An 18,903-nucleotide genomic window follows, 5' to 3' on the forward strand; every position below is an offset into this window, starting at 1 on the left:
GTAAATCCGTGTCATATAAAATAGCTTTGTGAGACGTGGCTTTTTAAATATCAAAAACTGAGTCGTCAGCATAAAAAATAAGTTTAGAAGAGTTCTTGCCTGGTCACTTGAGGAGGAGAATAAAAGTTCATTAATAATCTTACTGGAATCAGAGAAGACATGGACATTCTGACTGTGTGGGCCCATTCCTACACCTTGGGAGCTGGGAGGGAAAAATGATCAAAGTTCCATCAAGTCTGGAGAGTTCTGAAAGCTGGGCCTCACCTCCCGTGCCCAGACCCAAGAGATGGCAAACCTGGTGCAGATTTCGATACGTTTACCCACATGGGACGGTCTGGCAACAGGAGAGTGAAAATCGTGGAGGCAGAGTGGCATGGCAAGACTCTGGGTCCCAAAGAGCCACAGATAAGTAGCAGAAAGCATCCTGTCCTCCACAAGGAGTGTGGGAAGTGGCCAGGCGAGGGCCCTTCGAGTGGGGCAGGAATTTGAGGCTTATTTCCCTGAAGCGACTGAGTCAAAACCTCCAATGACTGAGTAGTCACTCATTTAAACGAATTTACCTGATGTTTTCTGCAGGTGGAGATGGGGGCTTGAAGTAAAAACTGAGTGCAGTTATAAGAAAATAAAGAAAGCACATTTTTGTGCAACTGAATTTATGATTTGTAGAAATTTGTACCCAAAACACTAATAAAAAATATTTTTATCAAAAATCTCAATCTATGCTTGAAACTAGTCTTATTAAAGCACATTAAGATAAATCATGAAATTTGAAAACAGATGCACAGCAGTTTTTCCACAGGGAAAACAACAGAGGCACGTCTTATTACCAAAACCCCTGGGGGCAGATGTTTGTGAACTCAGAATATTTCAGATTTTAGACACACAATCCTAAATATTATATAATAGCCCCAGAATGGCCTAGGGGAACACATCACATCAAACAGGATAGGAATAGACACACTGCATGAGATAAAAAACACAGATAAATAAAGACAAGTCAGTGCAGTTCAAGTTTTTTCTCCAAATGTTTTCAGATCAGTCTAGGTTTTGCTGCCAAATAAGTTATTTAAAAACTTTCCATTTTCAGATCTTCCTGGATTTTAGAATTGAAGATAAGGGATTGTGAATCTGTAGCAAATTTAGCATTGTTCAGAGAAAGTATCAGAACCAAGTGAAACTTGAGTTGCGTCTTGAAGACTAGGCAGGACTTGAAAGGGAGGGAAGAAAGACATTCAGACAGAAGCAATGACGCGACTGAAAGATGTAGTGGGAGATAGGCCTGTCCAGGAAGTCCACAGAAATCAGTTGGGAAGGGTTGTGGTAACACCTGAGATTTGAGAGGTAAATTGGGATAGGACTTTGGAAGGTCAGGCTAAAATTTGAGACTGTATAGAATGCACTCAGAGGGCACAGTGACTTCTAATCCATAAGTCATGATTCTCGGTGCATACTATCCAGTGTCATGAGCTGGCAGCTTCTTCATGACAAGATAGGGCAGCAAGGGGAGGAGCAGGACCTAGCACTGGTCCTGCCCTGTAGGCCAGCACCAGCTGAGATTCTGCTAGGCAGTGTTGAAGAGCTTGGTCATCTTCAGCCTCAGTACAGAAAATACCCAGGACCAGGACTTCAAGGTGAAATGGCAGGAGGTCTCAGCTGGCAGTCAACAAGGAGCCAGGTGTCCTCCACAGCACAGAAAACCACGGGAAGAGGAGACAGGAATTCATATTCCATTTGTTCCAATACAGTTGCAGGAGTACCTAATGCGTGGTACTTATTGTTGAACTGCAGTGTTAGGAAAGGCTAGGTTATGTGGGGTAACAAGTTAACTCTCAAATCTCAGAAAGTTTATTTCTTGCTCCAGTTTCATGTCCAGCACTGGTGTGTGGAGTGCTCTCCTGCACAGCGTCCAGGAAGCCAGGCTGACAGAGCCTCCACCATCTTGTGCCTGCACCATCTGGAACGGGTGGCCTCCCAGTTTGCCCCAGTCCCAGAGAGACATGTGTCCCTCCTACTTACTATCCATTGGCCAGAATTAGTCATGTGGCCCCAACCTAATGGCAAAGGAGGCTAGGAAATAAAGGGAAACACACAGAATATTTAGTGAGCACTGGTTCTCTAACTTACGACTGAATAGATTTTATAACAATTTTAATTTTTTTTAGAAACAGTTCTCTCAGGATGAGTGTTTGGAATATTGAAGAAAATATCAGTTTACTTAGCATTAGTTGCACACATATTCTTACTTTGCTTTTAAGTCCAGACGTAAATTATACTGAAAATTCTTTCTATGAAAAAATTCAAGACAAATTAGACAATATTGAAATAATTTCAACAAATGTCAACTCAATAAAATTTGAAATTACCTAGTAAATTGCACACTTGTTTGGGTAACCCTCACTCGAAGACTTATTTTAAAGGCGACTGCTTTATTTACTGAGAAATAATATTTATCCATAAACTTTTTCCAATCAAGAAAATGTTGGATGGTTATAAAGTGGGCATATGATTTTTTTCCTTCACGTTTCCAGATAAGAAGCAAATTCAATCTAGAGTTGGGGTTGGGAGTAGTCGCCATCTTGACAATCAGGACCATGATTTGGAAAGATTAATCTGATGACATTTTTATTGTTGAATGGGTTGAAGATTGTACACAAAGAAAGCAGCTAATACCAAAGTTCAACTGTGAAGTAATTATGTGCCATTTCGCAAAAGAATTATTTTATGAACAGAAAACTTTCAGGCTGAAGCCAGGGACAATCTGGCCTATAGTTTCTAAACTTCACTAGGCCAAAGGCTGCCATGCAGAGATGATACATCTCGGACCACTGGATCTTCCAGGTTTCTCTTCCAGTCCATGGGTGCCTTTCCTGAAGTCAGAGAAGATAAAGCTGCTGGGGAGATGACTTTGCCACAACCACAAGCCCTGACTCACACTATTGGTAAACAGAGCAGAAGTAATGTCACAAGGCATGGGGCTTGCTGAGCGGAAAGCCTGAAATAGCAAACCCCAGAGTTTTATTTAGAAGAACGCTTACAATGTCAAGCTTATGAGATAGCTCTTAGCTGCCAATAAAACAAACAAATGAAAATGAATGTGGTGGCATTTTTTTAAAATAAAAACTATGTGGTCTTTTTTTATTCATATCACTTAAAGTTGAAAACTTTGACTGGAGGAAAAGCCATGTTGTTAGCTACCGAGCCTTCTGGCATTCTGAATTTTTGGCAGAAGCATCCTCAACTGTAATGATTTTTGTCGAAAACAAAGGTTTTAAGCATTCAAGCTTTGATTTATCCTCCCTCTGGTCTGAAATAACCATTATTGTTTGGGGACTTTTTTGTTTGCCTGTTTATTTAGTTTAATTTGGTTCAGTTTGAACGGATCTTGAAGTTAACATGCTCAAGGATTTGCAATGTAGAAAGGAATTCTATGAAGGCAGCAGATTCTTGGGTTTTTTCCTTCTGTAAGACTCTCCTGTTGAGTCTATGCTCAACCCAATAATCATACGAGGTAGAAAAAAAATGAAGAGTAAACTCAACATAGTAAAATCCTAACTGCACCAGTTCCATTCTTGCAGCTTTTTTCCCCTAATGCTTTCCAGGCCTCAGACATCCACAGGAGAAGAAAAGCAAGCCACAAGCCACGAGTCCCTCCCCCTGCCCTGCCTTCTTCCCAACCTCTTCCCTAGCACACAAACACACGCACACTCACTCAGTCCTTTGGAAATGGTAATTCCCACCCAAAACATGCAAGCTTACATAAAATGTTCTTTGGCCTTACTGATAATTCACCTATGCTTCCCAGTTTTTCTATTTTGAGAGAATGGGAAGGGAAAGAATCTCAAGAATCTTTAAGAAAATGCAGAGAAGGAAAGCTGTGCCAGGCAACTGAGGGAAAGCAAATTACAGTCATCATTTTCAAAAGAGGAATGAAATCAAAAGCCATCAACTCTAGATAAATAATGAAAACAATCACGAAAGACATTAATAAACAGATGGTTTGTGAACTTAAGAGGAAATGGTGGCTCACCAGAAGATATCATGTATGCAGTAAGAACAAGTCGTATGAAATTGAGTTCACTTCCATTTTTGAAAATTCAACTAGTGAAAGAGCTGGAGAACTCCGTAACTACTGTGTTTCTTGACTTCATGAGACGTGCTGTCTTTCACAATCTTCATGAATCCTGACGAAGAAGTGTGGGCTGGACGCCAGTACAGCTGGGTGACTTCTCTTTGAGGTGAATGGCCAGCCCCTGGGCTCAGGATCCGCGCCCACCTGAGGGAGCTGTCAAGTGGCTTGTTACAGGGCTCATCCTCAGCCCTGTGTTACTTAACCCATTTTTCAAGTGCCTCCATGGGGACCTAAATATCGCGGTTATCAAATTGGTCCAACTTAAAATTATAAAAGTTATTGACAATTAGCTCCAAAAAATTCTCAGCAAAATGAAATAATGAGCTATATCTTAAAAAGTATTTATATCTGAAGTAAATAAAGCCTTGCTTTCGTATTTCTCTCCTGAAAGCTGAGGCGTCTCTAACTTTTTAGGTCTTCATCTGTCATATTTGTCTCGTAGATTTTCCCAGCGTATTATTTACCTTCAAATTGTCTTTCTGGTTGTTTGTAGAGTCCTTTGAAGCATCTCTCGTCTCCTCCATGTTCCTAGGTAGAGGTGAATCTAAGGATCAGAGGGGAGTGATTGGAACCAGACATCATTTATCACCAGCCAGCATGAGAACACGTTGTAACGTAACTCAGGGCCACAGAACCAGTGAATACTGTGGTAGTGATATTAACCAGTTATTCATTCAGGAGAAAATAAGGTCAGAGTATTAGGCTAAACACTAACAATCAGTAATGCCTGAGGCTGCAAAATTTGCAGTTCATAAGAAAGTACTGAGAGCCTAGAAATTTGATTATTATAGTGAGGGTCCTAGGAAAAAGTGTGGGGGTAGGTCAAAAACACCAACAGGGAAGGGGTTAGAGGAAATGCTAGAAATAAAAGAAGGGAGAGGTATTAAGAAAGGGATGGTCCCTGTGCGACGAGGCCCAAGGCCTAAGCAGTGAGCCTCGGTCCTTGAGGGAGCAAGAGAGCAAGGAAGCTGTGGAGACACACAAAGCTGACGAGGCGCCCAGTTTCCTCTCCCCACCTACAAACTCATAGAACTTTGAGAAAATTACCTAAACTCTCCAGTGAAAAACCGTGTGAGACTTCACTGGGGTTCAGTGTGGTTTCAGCTGCGGGAGAGTGAGTCACTAATTTCCTCATCAAAACCATGTGAGGGCATCCCCAGCCCCTCACCGTGGACTGCTGGGCAATGAGGAAAATCCACCTGCAGGTGATGGCCTGGCTGAAGGCCCGCTGAGACAATCCCCTCAGTAGTAAAGGAACGGGCTGCCACGCAGGTGAATTACACAGTGGAGAGTTGCTCACATGTTTTGGCAATGGCTCATTCCCTAGGGAGAGCGCCGTTCAGACAGAGCTGGAGTGCTCTCTTCCCCATCCTTAGGTACTTGGAAATGTCAGCTCTTCCTGTCTCGGTTCCAGGTCCACCTTTTCAAGGCTTCACTTGCCTGCTTACCTGCCGCTATTGTTTCAGACCCTGCCCTGGAAACTTCTCCTTGGCCTTTCCCCTGGGGTCCAGCACCTGCTTCCTGATTCCAGGCCCCCATCTCCATCAGCATTTTTTGCCTCCCAAGTCCCTAGCTCCCACATTCCATTTCTCATTCATCTCTACCTGACCACCATCTTAGGGTTCTTCTGCTCAACTCTTCCCCTGACCCTAAGAGATTAATTCACTCCGCATTGCATTTTTTTCTTCTGCAAATTAATGAGTCAACCGATCAAAGATCAGCTCCATGAAGGTGGGGGTTTGGTCTGCTTTGCTAACTGCAATACCTTGAGCATCTAGAATAGTGCCTGACACCTAGTAAGCTGTTAATAAATATTTGTTGAGTTAATTAATGAATCGCACTAGAAATTAACCCTTTCTTTCCACAACTTCTCCTGTATCATCAGCAGCCATTCTGCAGCCAGAAGGCCCCCATCTCCCTGCCATCATAAACCCAGAGCCACCTCAAGTGTTTGGCCATATTTATTTTTTAAAGAGAATCAATCCTCAGAAGAGCTGTTTTGTTTTCTTACACATTTTTAAATATCTGAGATCCCCATTTTTACATACCTTGCAAATATATGCGACCAATTCTCTTTAATCTTTTGGGGGTTTTTCTTAGTCTCCAAACCTTTCGGGTTGAAAGGAATGCTTTGAGAAAAAGACATATTCTCTCCCTATATAAACTCAAGAGGATAGCTCTGATGCATTTGACGGTACATACACCAACAAGAGAACCAGACATGAAGAATTTGAAACTACTGATAGGCTGCAAGTACTTTTGGCTGCCATCACTCCACATTTTAGGTTTAACAGTGACACAGCATAAGCCAGCTTTGGAGTCCACTGAGGTCAGCCACTGGCTGCTTGACCTTGAACAAATCATTGAAAGAAACTGAGCCTAAGGTGCTAGCATATTTCTATCATCACTCAAGAGGTTATTTAAATCCTGATGTATTGCCCCTGCAGTTAAGGTAAGGAGCCACGAGATGATGTTGACGTCTTTACGGCCTGAGCAGCAGAAATCAACTTGTCTCCTTTGTGCATTTTACCAAACTAGGGAAGGTTTTTGCCCAAAGTCTCCCTGTCAGATCTCTTGGCTTTCAGTCCACTAACCATGCTTCAGGTGTAGTTTACCTGAGATGGCAATACATGTGCTTTTTTTATTTGGTATAATAAAATAGAGCTATAGGTTTAAATATATAATTAATATACAGATCACACATTTCAGAGCTAATGATCTAAAAATAAATAAATAAATACCAAAGGGCAACACTTCGGTAGCTTTTTCATTAATATTTAACTAAAGTCTATTTCAATACCAAATCTCGGTAACTCTCCTGACTTCCATTACTTTAAAGTCCCTTCCTTGAAATTATAACCAAACCAAGGATCTAGGGCTTCCTGCTCTCTTAGCTCTTTTTTGATGATGGTTCTTCTCGTCAACTTCTGGTTTCCCTCCTTTAGTTAGCTGAAGGATAGGCCTTAATTTCCCCTTTGCCCCTCTCTCTTCCACAGTCGCAGAAGCACAAGTCCCCACATCCTTGCGCTAGGAACAGTCTAGTGGCCAACATCGTAAGCGTTGCTAAAGATCCCTCCAGAAGTCTTGCCTCTGCAACTACCCAGCAAAGCTATGAGGCCTCAGGCCAGTCGTGTCCCCTCTCTGGGATTCAGTGCCTTTATCTCTAGGGCTAGGTGGCTCCAGAGTCTACTGAAGCTCTGAGATTCTATGACTATATTCCAAGGGTCATATATATATGAAAGTAAAAATAGTCAACCTTAAAGTTAATAAAAACAATACTATGGGAAAGTGAACTCAGTAAAACTAAACCTCTTATATAGACAACCCATATGTAACAGAAATCTCTGAAAGACTCAATTTCTCCAGTTTCTTGGAACCCAACAAGGAAACAGACCAATATTTTAGGGGTCCCTAATGAGTCCCTTTTTCTCTCTCAACACAATTTTTTATTTGTGTGTGTCTGTGTGCTTTGTCACTCCACTTAGATCGTAAATTCCTCCAGGAAAGGGAATAGATCTTTTTCTAACTCAATGTCTATCATATAATAATCCATCAAGAAACACTCAGCTGATCGCTGATTTGCCAATTAACAAAATCTGCCTTTTATTGACAAAGTTATGTGAATCGCATTTGACAGCACTATAAAAAATACATGAACTGCATTGAAGAGTTTGACTTTTATCTGGTATATGGAGGGAGAGTCCCCATCATTTACTCTTATTGGGAAAGCTATCCAATAACTCCATCTTGTTCCGGTATCTATGCCAAATCATATGCACCTGTAGATCGCACAATTTGTTTGTATTTCACGTACCACATGAAATTCTTTTAGGAGTTCTACATGTCAAGACATTGTATCTGGTGATATAAAGCAGACTTTATAACCTAACAAAAAGGTAGAGTTTAAAATGTTCTCATTTATAATTCCTTCAAACCAATAATCTAAACTTCTCTCAAATAGAAGAGAGTAGTATCTTCACTAATTCCCACCCCTTGTTAAACTCCTGCATCTGGTTTCTCCATCCTGATTCCTAGGCTTCATAGCATTGCTGGAAAACTTTTATAAACCCATGCTCAAAACTATCCTGGAGTAAGACAGTAAGGCACAAATATAGAGAGGGATACGGCCTATAGTTCCAACATTGATGGATAATATATGTGCTTAAAGATAAAGCCAAGGTAAAAATTACAACTAGTCGAAAATTTGTCTTTCTGACTTTGCTATTTCTGGTTTTCAATTGCTGTAATCCCATGGTCAGAGACAGCAGACAGATGCTATAAAGGGCTTGAGAAAACCTTGTTTTCAGTTTGACTGTTGCCAAAACTGCATAGATACTTTCAAGGGAGAAACAGGGTGTGAGAGTTCTAGACTCATCTATGCTCGTCCCCACCTTGAGATTTGAGTTCCTTGATGTAACTGCCATTGTCCTTGTTATTGTCTTTTCCTTTCCCAGATTCAACACCAACTTATTCTGTTATTCTGGCCAACTCATTTCACCTGTCCGGCAGATTCTGATAGAATCTTTCTTTGAGCTCACAGGAATGTAGTGAACATTTGGGAGACTCTGAAGACCTGAAGAGTATTAGATGAAGAGGATATTTAATGGTGACGTAGTGGAGGTGCTGTAAAGACAGAGATTAGAGGCAGATATGGGTACAAGGACTCCCAGCAGACCCGCAGGTATGTAAGCCAACACTCAACATCGTGCCCTGTGGAATCCAATTGAATCTAGCTCAACGACGTCATCGGCCTTCTCTTGGATTGTTCCTCCCCTGACTTTGACCTGACGGGATGTGAAAACTCCCCAGCAGTGTCTACTCCTGCTACTCCTCAGAATTATCATAATTTAGGAGGAAACACACTCTTGCCTCCTCCCAGCCGCTCCCATACCCTCATTCTACCACCAGCTCTCAGCCTAGCCTTTTGACTCCCAACTCCCTCCTTGCTACCGTTTTCTACCAACCTCTAGACCCTTCAGTTTCTCTCCTGATAGTTTAGTCTTTGGCTTACAGTCTTCTCCCAAATGATTCATGACAGCATCTTGTTAATCTCAATATCCACGTGAATGGCCCTTTCCACACTCCAGCCTCAACATTCTTACACTACCTCTGCACCTCCACTGAAGCCCCCACATCTCCCTTTGCATCTGTTATTCTGCAGAATTGCTCCCTTGTGAGGTTTTTCAGCCTAAATTTCCCTTCTTTGAATCCTCCCTCCCCTTTGACATATACTAAAATTGCTGCAATCACCCCATCACAGCTTTCGGCCTGCTTGTTCCTCTATTTCCTCCATTACGTTCATGTCCTCCTTTACTTGCTTCCTTATCCACTCTTGGTTCTGATAATGAACGATTTGTTATTATTCCCATTAGTACCTCAGAATCCTCTGTGCCTTCCCTCTTCCATGACATTTGCCTTGGCAAGCCCCAGTTCTGAGCAAACTCTGTTATTCACATTGCCTGCTCATGTGTCAGGCTACTGAATATTACCAGAGAAAATCTTGAATGTGGATCAATTGTTTTCATTCCAAAATCATACCATCTGGCCTTAGCTGGGTTCTCAAATTTAGGAATTTATCTCTATCACTTTTGCCATATCAAATTGTTATTGCTAACCTGAAAGTCCACCCTCCTGGTCATCATCTGTTTTCTTAATCGCACTCTATGATGTGAATTTAATCATTTTCGCTTCACTGCCATTCAAAATTTTAGCATCTATAATCCATCCTCTCCTTCTTTACTCCTTTTTCAGAGGAGGGCATTTCCGTCGTGCTGACTACATGTGTCCATTCCTTCCCCAACTCCTCCAAGAACGTATCCTATCCATCATCACGCCCATCTCTTCCTCTCTGGTATTCTTCCTCAGTTACACCCAGGTCTCCCACATTCGTACAAGGTTCCCTCAACCATCCTACCTCCATGAGGTACCACCCTTCCTGTATCCTTTTGCAACTGTCAAACTTCTTGAGAAAGTGTCTGTGTTTGATGCCTCCACTTCAACTTTCATTTACTCCTCACTCGTGCATCTGATCAACAAGGTTACCAATGACCAACCGGTCATATAATCTTTTTTATTAATAACCATTTTCTCAAAGAACATTTAAGGACATGAGAAAATTTTCATGATATAATGTTAAATTTTTTAAAGTAACAAAATTACGCAGTGTGGTCCCAAATTCTATTATTTAAAATGTTGATATGTGTGTTAATGTGTGTGTCTGTTCAGGAAGTGAGTAGGACAAAAACCATCAAAATGTTAAGAGTTATCAGATTAACGGTTACTGGCAAAGAAATCAAATTATGGATTTTTTCATACATTTTTATGCTTTTTCAAATATTCTTTAATGAGTGCTCCTTTCATAATCAGAGGAGCAAAAAAGGATTTAAGTGTTTTTTTTCCTCACTCCTCTTTCTCAGGCCCCCTGACACATTTGACCCCATTCATTGCTAGTCCCCGAAACTCTTCCCAGGACTGGCTCGTAGGTGTGCAATCCCTGCAGATGCATAGGGTCCCACACTTGGGAAGACTCTGGGCTCAATTTAGGGCTCTTCTGTCTCCATTTTGAAGTTCTTAATTTTTTTAACAAGGGCCCCATATTTTCATTTTGCCCTGGGCCCTGCAAATTATGCAGCTTGTCTCGACTCTTCTCTTAGCTTCTGACACTACATTCCCCTTTTTCTGCATCCCTAACCTCTCTTTTCTATTTCATCATTCCACTCACTAAAATCATTTCATTATAATGGTGGGTGACCATCACCCGCCTTACCTCTTTCCTTTGTTATTCTCAATAACGGCTCCAGCTTTCACTTCACAAAATGCCACCTAAATCTGTTACCTGAATCCTGAGCTTCAAATCTGCATTTCCACCCATCTTCTGGGTATTTCCACAAGGATGTTCAGTATGCACTTCACACCTAACATGCCCAAAAAGGAATTCAGCCCTTACTTATGTATTCTTCCATGACCTTCTTCTTTCCTTCAACTGTATGTCTTAGAGAGTTCCTGGTGTGGAGGCATGTAGCTACAGTTCTTTAACTTTCGCTGCTCTACAATGTTCTATTATATGAATATACTTCAATTTATTTCTCCATGTTACTCAAGGTGGATATTTGGGCTGTGTTGGGAGTTTCGCTATTTGTTGCCGTGTCCTGGTGCACACACATGAGAAGAGTTTCCCTAGGTTATGAAACTCAGAGTGAAATTGCTATGTCATAGAGCATACACAAATTCAGTTTTACTTGGCAATACCAAACTGTTTTCAAAGTGGTTGCATCAGTTTATAAACACTCCCACCTACAGCATATGAATTGTCTTGTTGCTCCATATCCTCACCATGCTTGATATTGTCTGATTAAAATTTGTCATTGTCATGGTTTCTCATTATGATTTCAATTTGCATTTCCCTGATCATTAACGAGAATGAGCATCTGTCATATTTTAATAGTATGTGAAAAGTATCCTATTCTTATAGTGCCTTCATAATCAGAGGATATCTTTTTTTTTTTTCATTAAAATCTACACCACAGCCAGCTGTTGCCATATAGGAAAGTTTTTCAGTCACCCCTGAAGAACACTAGAGATGTACAGTCTTCTCCTCACTTAGCTGATGAACTTGACCAGTTTCAAACTATTATACTTTTGGATTTGATTGATTAAGTACCATACTCTCAGGATGATGATGATCTGTAAAATTTGCTCTATCTGGAACTGACTGTGGCTGTTAAACATTTCCACACAACTAGCGTGGAGTTGCTCAGTGCCCTGATTAGGGACAGAGTCACTTCAGGGGCAGACACAATTGTGCAAGAAAGAATTCTCATCCCACACAGCAGTACCAGCTCCTAACCCAGCAAGATCAAGGAATAGGAAAGAAAACACACGTATCTGTTGTTTGGTGAAGTGTCTACTCCACTCAGGAAAGGACTTGTGGAAGCCACGGGAATTGGACGTACCCTGCCAGCCCCAACCCAGCCCAGCCCAATCTCTCCTAGACACTTCCTGCGCTTTCTGGAGTTCCCCAGGCATGTTCTTCTCATAAGTCACTGCTTCCTGTCAATCATTACCTAAATATTTTTGCATCAGGGAAGACTAAGTATCTTGAGGCAAGGAATCTCCAAAATTGAGCTGAGGTTAATTACCCTACAAAGTACACGTAGCCATGAATTTCAGGTTCCTGAATTAGACAGACAAGATGATGATTAACTCAGTTCGATCTGGCAGATATCTTTTAAGCAGCTACTGTGTCCAAAAAGAATATGATAGGACCCTTGTCACTTAGTAAGCAAACTTCATATACCAACAACAAGAAAGGATTTCACAGCTCTTACTCCAAACTAGAAAGACCACTATCAAGTCACTGCCTGATTACATCATATCTCTGTGCAGTATATTTAATAAACTTCTATAGCAGTTTATAATAAGTCTGTTCCTCATTTTCTTGCCCAGTATCTATTGTGAGAAAATTAGACTTGACATTTCTTTCAAAAGACCCTTGTTATTTCACAACCAATTATTGCTCTAGAACTCTCTCCCCTAAACTAAAACATAATAATAGCTAGAATTTATTGAGTTTTTACTATGTGCCAGGAGTTAGAGCAAGTGTTCTATGCATAGTGTCTCATTTAAGCTTCACAACAACCCTCTGAGGTATATGCTCTTTGCTGCTGCTGTTATTGTTGTCTCACATATAATTCCCATACAATAAAGAGCACGTATTTTTGACCCAGCTATCCCACTACTGGGTATCTACCCAAACAACTTGAAATCAACAATCCAAAGTGACCTATGTACCACTATGTTCCTTGCAGCACTATTCACAGTAGCCAAGACATGGAAGCAATCCAAGTGCCCATTGACCAATGATTGGATAAAGAAAATGTGGTATATATAAACAATGGAATAATACTCAGCCATAAAAAAGACACAATCATCCCATTTACAACAACATGGATGGGACTAGAGGATATTATAGTAAGCAAAATAAGCCAGACTGAGAAAGACAAACACCATATGGTTTCGCTCTTATGTAGAATATAAACACATGGACAAAGAGGACAGTTCAGTGGTTACCAGGGGAAAGGGGGCTAGAGAGTGGGCACAGGTGGTGAAGGGGAGCCCCTATATGGTGACAGACAAGAAATAATGTACAACTGAAATTCACAATGATGTAAACTATTATGAACACAATAAAAAAAAAGAGCACATATTGAAAGTACTCAATTTGATGTTTCAGTGATGTATATTTCTTTGAAACCATCACAATCAAGACAGTGAACCTATCCATCACTCCCAAAAGTTTCCCCATGGCCTTTTATAGTCCTTCCCTTTCCTTCCTCTTTGTTCTCTCCCTCCTCCTCATCCCAAGGAAATACTGATCTGTCACTGTAGATTAGTTTGCGTTTTCTGGAATTTTAAAAAATGGAGTTCTAGAATTTTTTAAAAATGGAATCCTGCTCTCTTTCTGTCTTCTTTACTCAGTGTAGTTATTCTGAGATTCATTCATGTTGTTGTATTTGTCAGTAGTTCATCCATTTTCATTGCCTAGTTCCATATTGTGTGGTCTGAATATACCGTTATTTGTTTAGCCATTCACCTGTGAGATTTGGCTTGTTTCCAGGTTTTGGCTATTACACATAAAGCTGCTGCAAACATTCATATACAAGTCTTTGGGTGAGCATATGCTTTTATTTCTCTTGCATAAATGTCTAGGAATGGAAGAATGAGTTTACATCGCAGGTATATGTTCAACATTTTAAGAATCTGCCAATCTTATTGCTGCTGTAACAAATTGCCAAAAACTGAGAAGCTTAAAACAACACAAATTCATCTGTTATAATTCTAGGAGTCAAATGTCTAAAGTGGAGTGTTGGCTGGGCCGTGTTCCTTCTGGAGGCTTCAGGGGAGAATCCATTTGCTTTCTATGTTAGCCGCTAGTCAGCCTGCGTTCTTTGGCCCAAGGCCTCTTTCTCAGAACACTCCCACTTCCTGCTTCTGTGAGCCCGCCTCCTACTCCTGACTCTGAGCCTCCTGCCTCCCTCTTATAAGAACCTTTGTGATTATACCGTACCCATCTAGGATGATCTCCCGCTTCTCCAAGATCTTTCACTTAATCACAGCTCCAAAGTCCTTTTACCATGAAAAGAAACATATTCACAGGTTCAAGGATTAAGATATGCACATTTTCAAGGGGCCATTATTCAACCCACCCATCTGTCTTCCAGAGGTTATTTCATTTTCTGTTCCTATCAGCAGTACAAGAGAGTTCTCGTTCTTCCACATCCTTACCAACACTTGTCATGCTCGGTCATTTTAATGTTAGCCATTTTAATAGGTTTATCTTGGAATCTCATTGTCACTTTAAATGGAACTTCTTGAATAACAAATGATGTCGAACACCTTTTCATGTACTTGCTTGCCATTTGTAAATCTTCTGAGGTGGAGTGTCTGTTCAAATCTTCTTCCCATCTTTTATGGGTTTTGTGGTTTTTATTGCTGGATTTTGAGAGTTCTTTATATGTTCTGAATACAAATATGAATTGCAACTATTTTATACCAGTCTGTGGTTTGCATATTTGTTCTCTTAACAGTATCTTTCAAAAAGCAGAAGTTTTTAATTTTAAGTCCAATTTATGAATTTTTTCTTTTATAAATTGGGCTTTTAGTACCATATCTAAAAACTCTTTGCCTAACCTAAGGTCAAAAGGATTTTCCCTTGTGTTTTCTTCTAGACGTTTTATAGTTTTAGTTCTTACATTTAGGTCTATGGTCCATTTTGAATCAAGCTTTGCAGATGGTGCAAGATATGAATTGAAGTTCTCTGTTTTGCATATAAGTATCTAATTGTTCCAGCATGGTTGGTTGAAAAGCCCATGCTTTCTCCACTGAATTACCTTTGTGCCTTCAGTTGTCCATATGCATGCAGGCCTATTTTTGGACTCTCTGGTCTATTACAATCTGTCTACTTTTATATCATTAGCACATTGTCTTGAATACTGTAATTTATAATAAGATTTGAAAGCAGATAATGTTAGTCCTTCAACTTTATTCTTTTCTAAGTTGTTTTAGTTATTTTAGGTCTTTTCCTTTTTCATTTGAGTTTTATAATCATCTTGCAATTTATATATAAAAGCCTATGGGAATTTTGATTGGGATTCTGTTGAATCTTTAGATCAGTTGGGAGATAACTGATGTCATGGCAACACTGATTCTCCTGATCTATGACACTATATAGCTCTCCATTATTGAGTTCTTCTCAATGAGGTTTTGCACATTTCAGTATACAAGTCTTGCTCATCTTTTGTCAAATAAAACTAAGTATTTTCATTTTTTTATGCTATTTTAAATGGTATTTTTTTCAATTTCTGATTGTTCATTGCTAGTGTATACAAATACAGGTGATTTTTGTGTACTGGTGTGTATCTTATAGCCTTGATAACTCATTTACTAGATCCAGTAGATTTTTTTAGATTACATTGAATCCTCTACATGGAAGATCATGTTGTCTGTGAATAAAGACAGTTTTATTTCTTTTTTTCCAAACTGAATGCCTTTTTTTCGTTTGTTTAGTGCTGTAAATTTCCTTATAACTACTGATTTAGCAGCATCCCACAAATTTTCATATGTTGTGATTTTATTTTCATTCAGTTCACAGTACTTCCTAATTTTCCTTTTGACTTGTTCTTTGGCCCATGAGTAATTTAGACATGTGCTGTTTGGTTTCCAAATATTTGGTGATTTTCCAGCGATCCTTCTGTTATTGACTTCTAATTTAATTCCACTGTAGCCAGAGAATATACTTTGTATGATTTCTATCCTTTAAAAATTATTGAGACTTGTTTTATGGCCTAGAACATGATCTTTGTAAATGTCCTACTTGCACTTGAAAATGAATGTCTGCACTTGAAAATAAGCTGCTATTGTTGAATGGAGTGTCCCATAAATGTCAATTAAGTCAGGCTGGTTGATTGTTTTTGTTCAAGTCATATATCTTAACTGGTCTTCTCTCTACTTGTTCTACGAACTATTGAAAGTATTATATTGAAATATCTGATTATAACTGTGGATTTGCCTATTTCTTCTTGTAGTTCCATCAGTTTTTGCTTCATCTATTTTGAAGTTTGCTATTGAAATCAGCATGAACATTTAGGAATGTTATTCCCTCCTGATAAATTGACAGCTTGATTAATATGAAATGACTCTTTTTTTTTTTTTTTTTTTTTTTTTTTTTTGCTGAGGAAAATTCACCCTGAGCTTACATCTGTGCCAGTCTTCCTCTTTCTGTGTGTGAGCTGCCACAGCATGGCTGCTGACAAGTGGTGTCAGTCCACACCCAGGAACTGAACCTGGGTCGCTGAAGCAGAACACACCAAATTTACCCACTAGGCCACTGGAGCTGGCCCTGAAATGACCTTCTTTATCCAAAGTAATAGTCTTTGCTCTGAAATCTACTTTGTCTGTTATTACTATAGCCACTTCAGCATTCTTTTGACTGATATTAACATATCTTTTTCCAACCTTTTATTTCTCTTATTCTCATGTCATTGTATTTAAAGTGCATTTCTTGTAGCCAGCATATAGTTAGATCTTCCTTTTTACCCAGTGTGACAATTTCTACCATCTAATTAGCGTGTTTAGTCTATTTACAATTAATGTGACAATACGCCTAGGTTTAAACCTGTTATCTTGCTGCTTTTTTCCTGTTTGCCCCACGTGATCCTTGTTCTCTTTTTTATTTTTTGCTTCATTCTGAATTAATTGAATATTTTTTATGATTGCATTTTATCTACTTCGTTGACAATATTAACCACAACTTTCGCTTCAACAGTATAGTTTAATTTGCCCCTTTCAGCTTCCGTGTTATTTTTCTCATACTTTTTACTTCTACATATGTGTATTAATTTTCCGCATAACAAGTTACCATAAACTTAGAGGATTAACACAACACACATTCATTATCTCACAGTTCTATAAGTCGGGGATGACCTGGCTGGGTTTTCTGCTCAGTATCTCACAGGCTGAAATCAACATGTCAGCCCACTATGTTCTCACATGGGACATGGGGTCTTCTTCCAACCTCATTCTATTACTGGAAAAATTCAATTCCTTGTGGTTTTAGGACTGAGGCTCCCATTTCCTGTTAAGTGTCGACAAGGGGCACTCTCAGCTCCGTGTGGTCACTCTCCAGTATTTACACTTGAACCCCTCCATGTACAAAGCCAGCACCAATACATCAAATCCTCCTTGTTCTTTCAATCTCTTTGCCTTCTCCTTCTGCTACCAGATGGAGAAAACGCTCTGCTTTTAAAAGGACTCATATGATTAGTTAGGTCCACCCGGATAATCTCCCTATCTCAAGGTCAACTGTGCTGTAAGACATAACATGGCAGAACATGTAGAACATAACATAACGTAGCATAACAATAGTGACATCATCATATTCAACGGGGCTGGAGATTAGGGCATGGAATTTCGGGAGGCCATTTTTAGAATTCTGCCTACCACAATGTTATAAACCTCACACTATGTTGTCATTATCTTTTTTAATATTTAATTTTCTTTTAAAATATTTAAATAATAAGAAAAATATATTGTATATTTACCATGTCCAGTGCTCTTCATTTCTTTGTATAGGTCCGTACTTCCATCTGCTATCTTTTTCCTTCTGATTGAACAAGTCCCTTTGACATATCGTGTTGTGCAGCTCTGTTAATGACGAATTCTTTAGGCTTTTGCATTTCTAAAAATCCTTATTTCACCTTTGTTTCTCAAAGATATTTTCACTGGGTATATAATTCGACATGACAGTTTTTCATTTTCCTACTTCAAAATGTTGAATCACAGTCTTCTCAATTGCACTGTTTATGACGAAAAATCTGCTGACATCATCTTTGTTCCTCTATGCACGACGTGTCATCTTTCTTTTACAACTTACAAGATTTTCTCTTTATCAATTTTTTAGCAATTTGATAATGATGTGCTTTGGTGTAGTTCTCTTCAGGTTGTGTGTGTTTGGGCTTCATTGTACTTGAATCTGTGGGTTTATAATTTTTGTTAAATTTGGAAAACTCTCAACCATTATTTCTTTAAAGATGGTTTGCATTTTCCTTTTTCAGGAACTCCTATTACATCTATAATAAGCTGCATGAAGTTGTCTTGAAGCTCACTGATGCTCTGTTCATTTTTTATTCCCTTTTTGTCTGTGTGTTTCATTTTAGATTGTTTCTATTACTATATCTTCAAGTTCAATATATTTTCTGTGATGTCTAATCTTCCAGTAATCAAATCTAGTGTATTTGTCATCTCAGACATTGTAATTTTCAGATCTAGAGGTTGACCTGGGACTTTTTTATGTCTTCTCTGTCCTTACTTCTCTTGTTGAACATATAGAATACAGTCATAATAACTGTTTAAATGCCTATCTGCTAATTCTAACATCTATGTGGGTTGTGGATTGGTTTTGATTGATTTTTCTCCTCATTATGAGTCATATTTCCCTGCTTCTTTGCATGTCTGGTAATTTTTGATGGGATGTCAGACATTTTGAATTTTACTTTGTTGACTGCTAAATATTTTGGTATTCTAAAAATACTCTTGAGCTTTGTCATAGGATGCAGTTAAGTTACCTGAGAAAGGTTTGATCATTGCAGGTCTTGCTTTTAAAATTTGTTAGGCAGAATCAGAGCTGTGTTTTACAGACCTAATTGCTTCTCACTATAGAAGCAAGAATCTTTAGGTGCTCTGTCTATGAATTATGACATTTTCCACTCTGGCTACTG

General features: G+C 39.3%; 1 long non-coding RNA gene across 1 annotated transcript in view; it reads left to right on the plus strand.

Annotated features, from left to right (window-relative positions):
* Positions 1–18,903, plus strand: part of LOC139077054 (uncharacterized) — a 48,776-nt gene that overhangs the window by 10,834 nt on the left and 19,039 nt on the right. Inside the window, exon 2 of the long non-coding RNA XR_011529241.1 lies at positions 8,584–8,810. This is a non-coding gene — a long non-coding RNA (uncharacterized lncRNA). The remainder of the gene's footprint in view (positions 1–8,583; positions 8,811–18,903) is intronic.

The sequence above is a fragment of the Equus przewalskii genome, chromosome 18 (genome assembly GCF_037783145.1).
Source record: "Equus przewalskii isolate Varuska chromosome 18, EquPr2, whole genome shotgun sequence".
Taxonomy (NCBI): domain Eukaryota; kingdom Metazoa; phylum Chordata; class Mammalia; order Perissodactyla; family Equidae; genus Equus; species Equus przewalskii.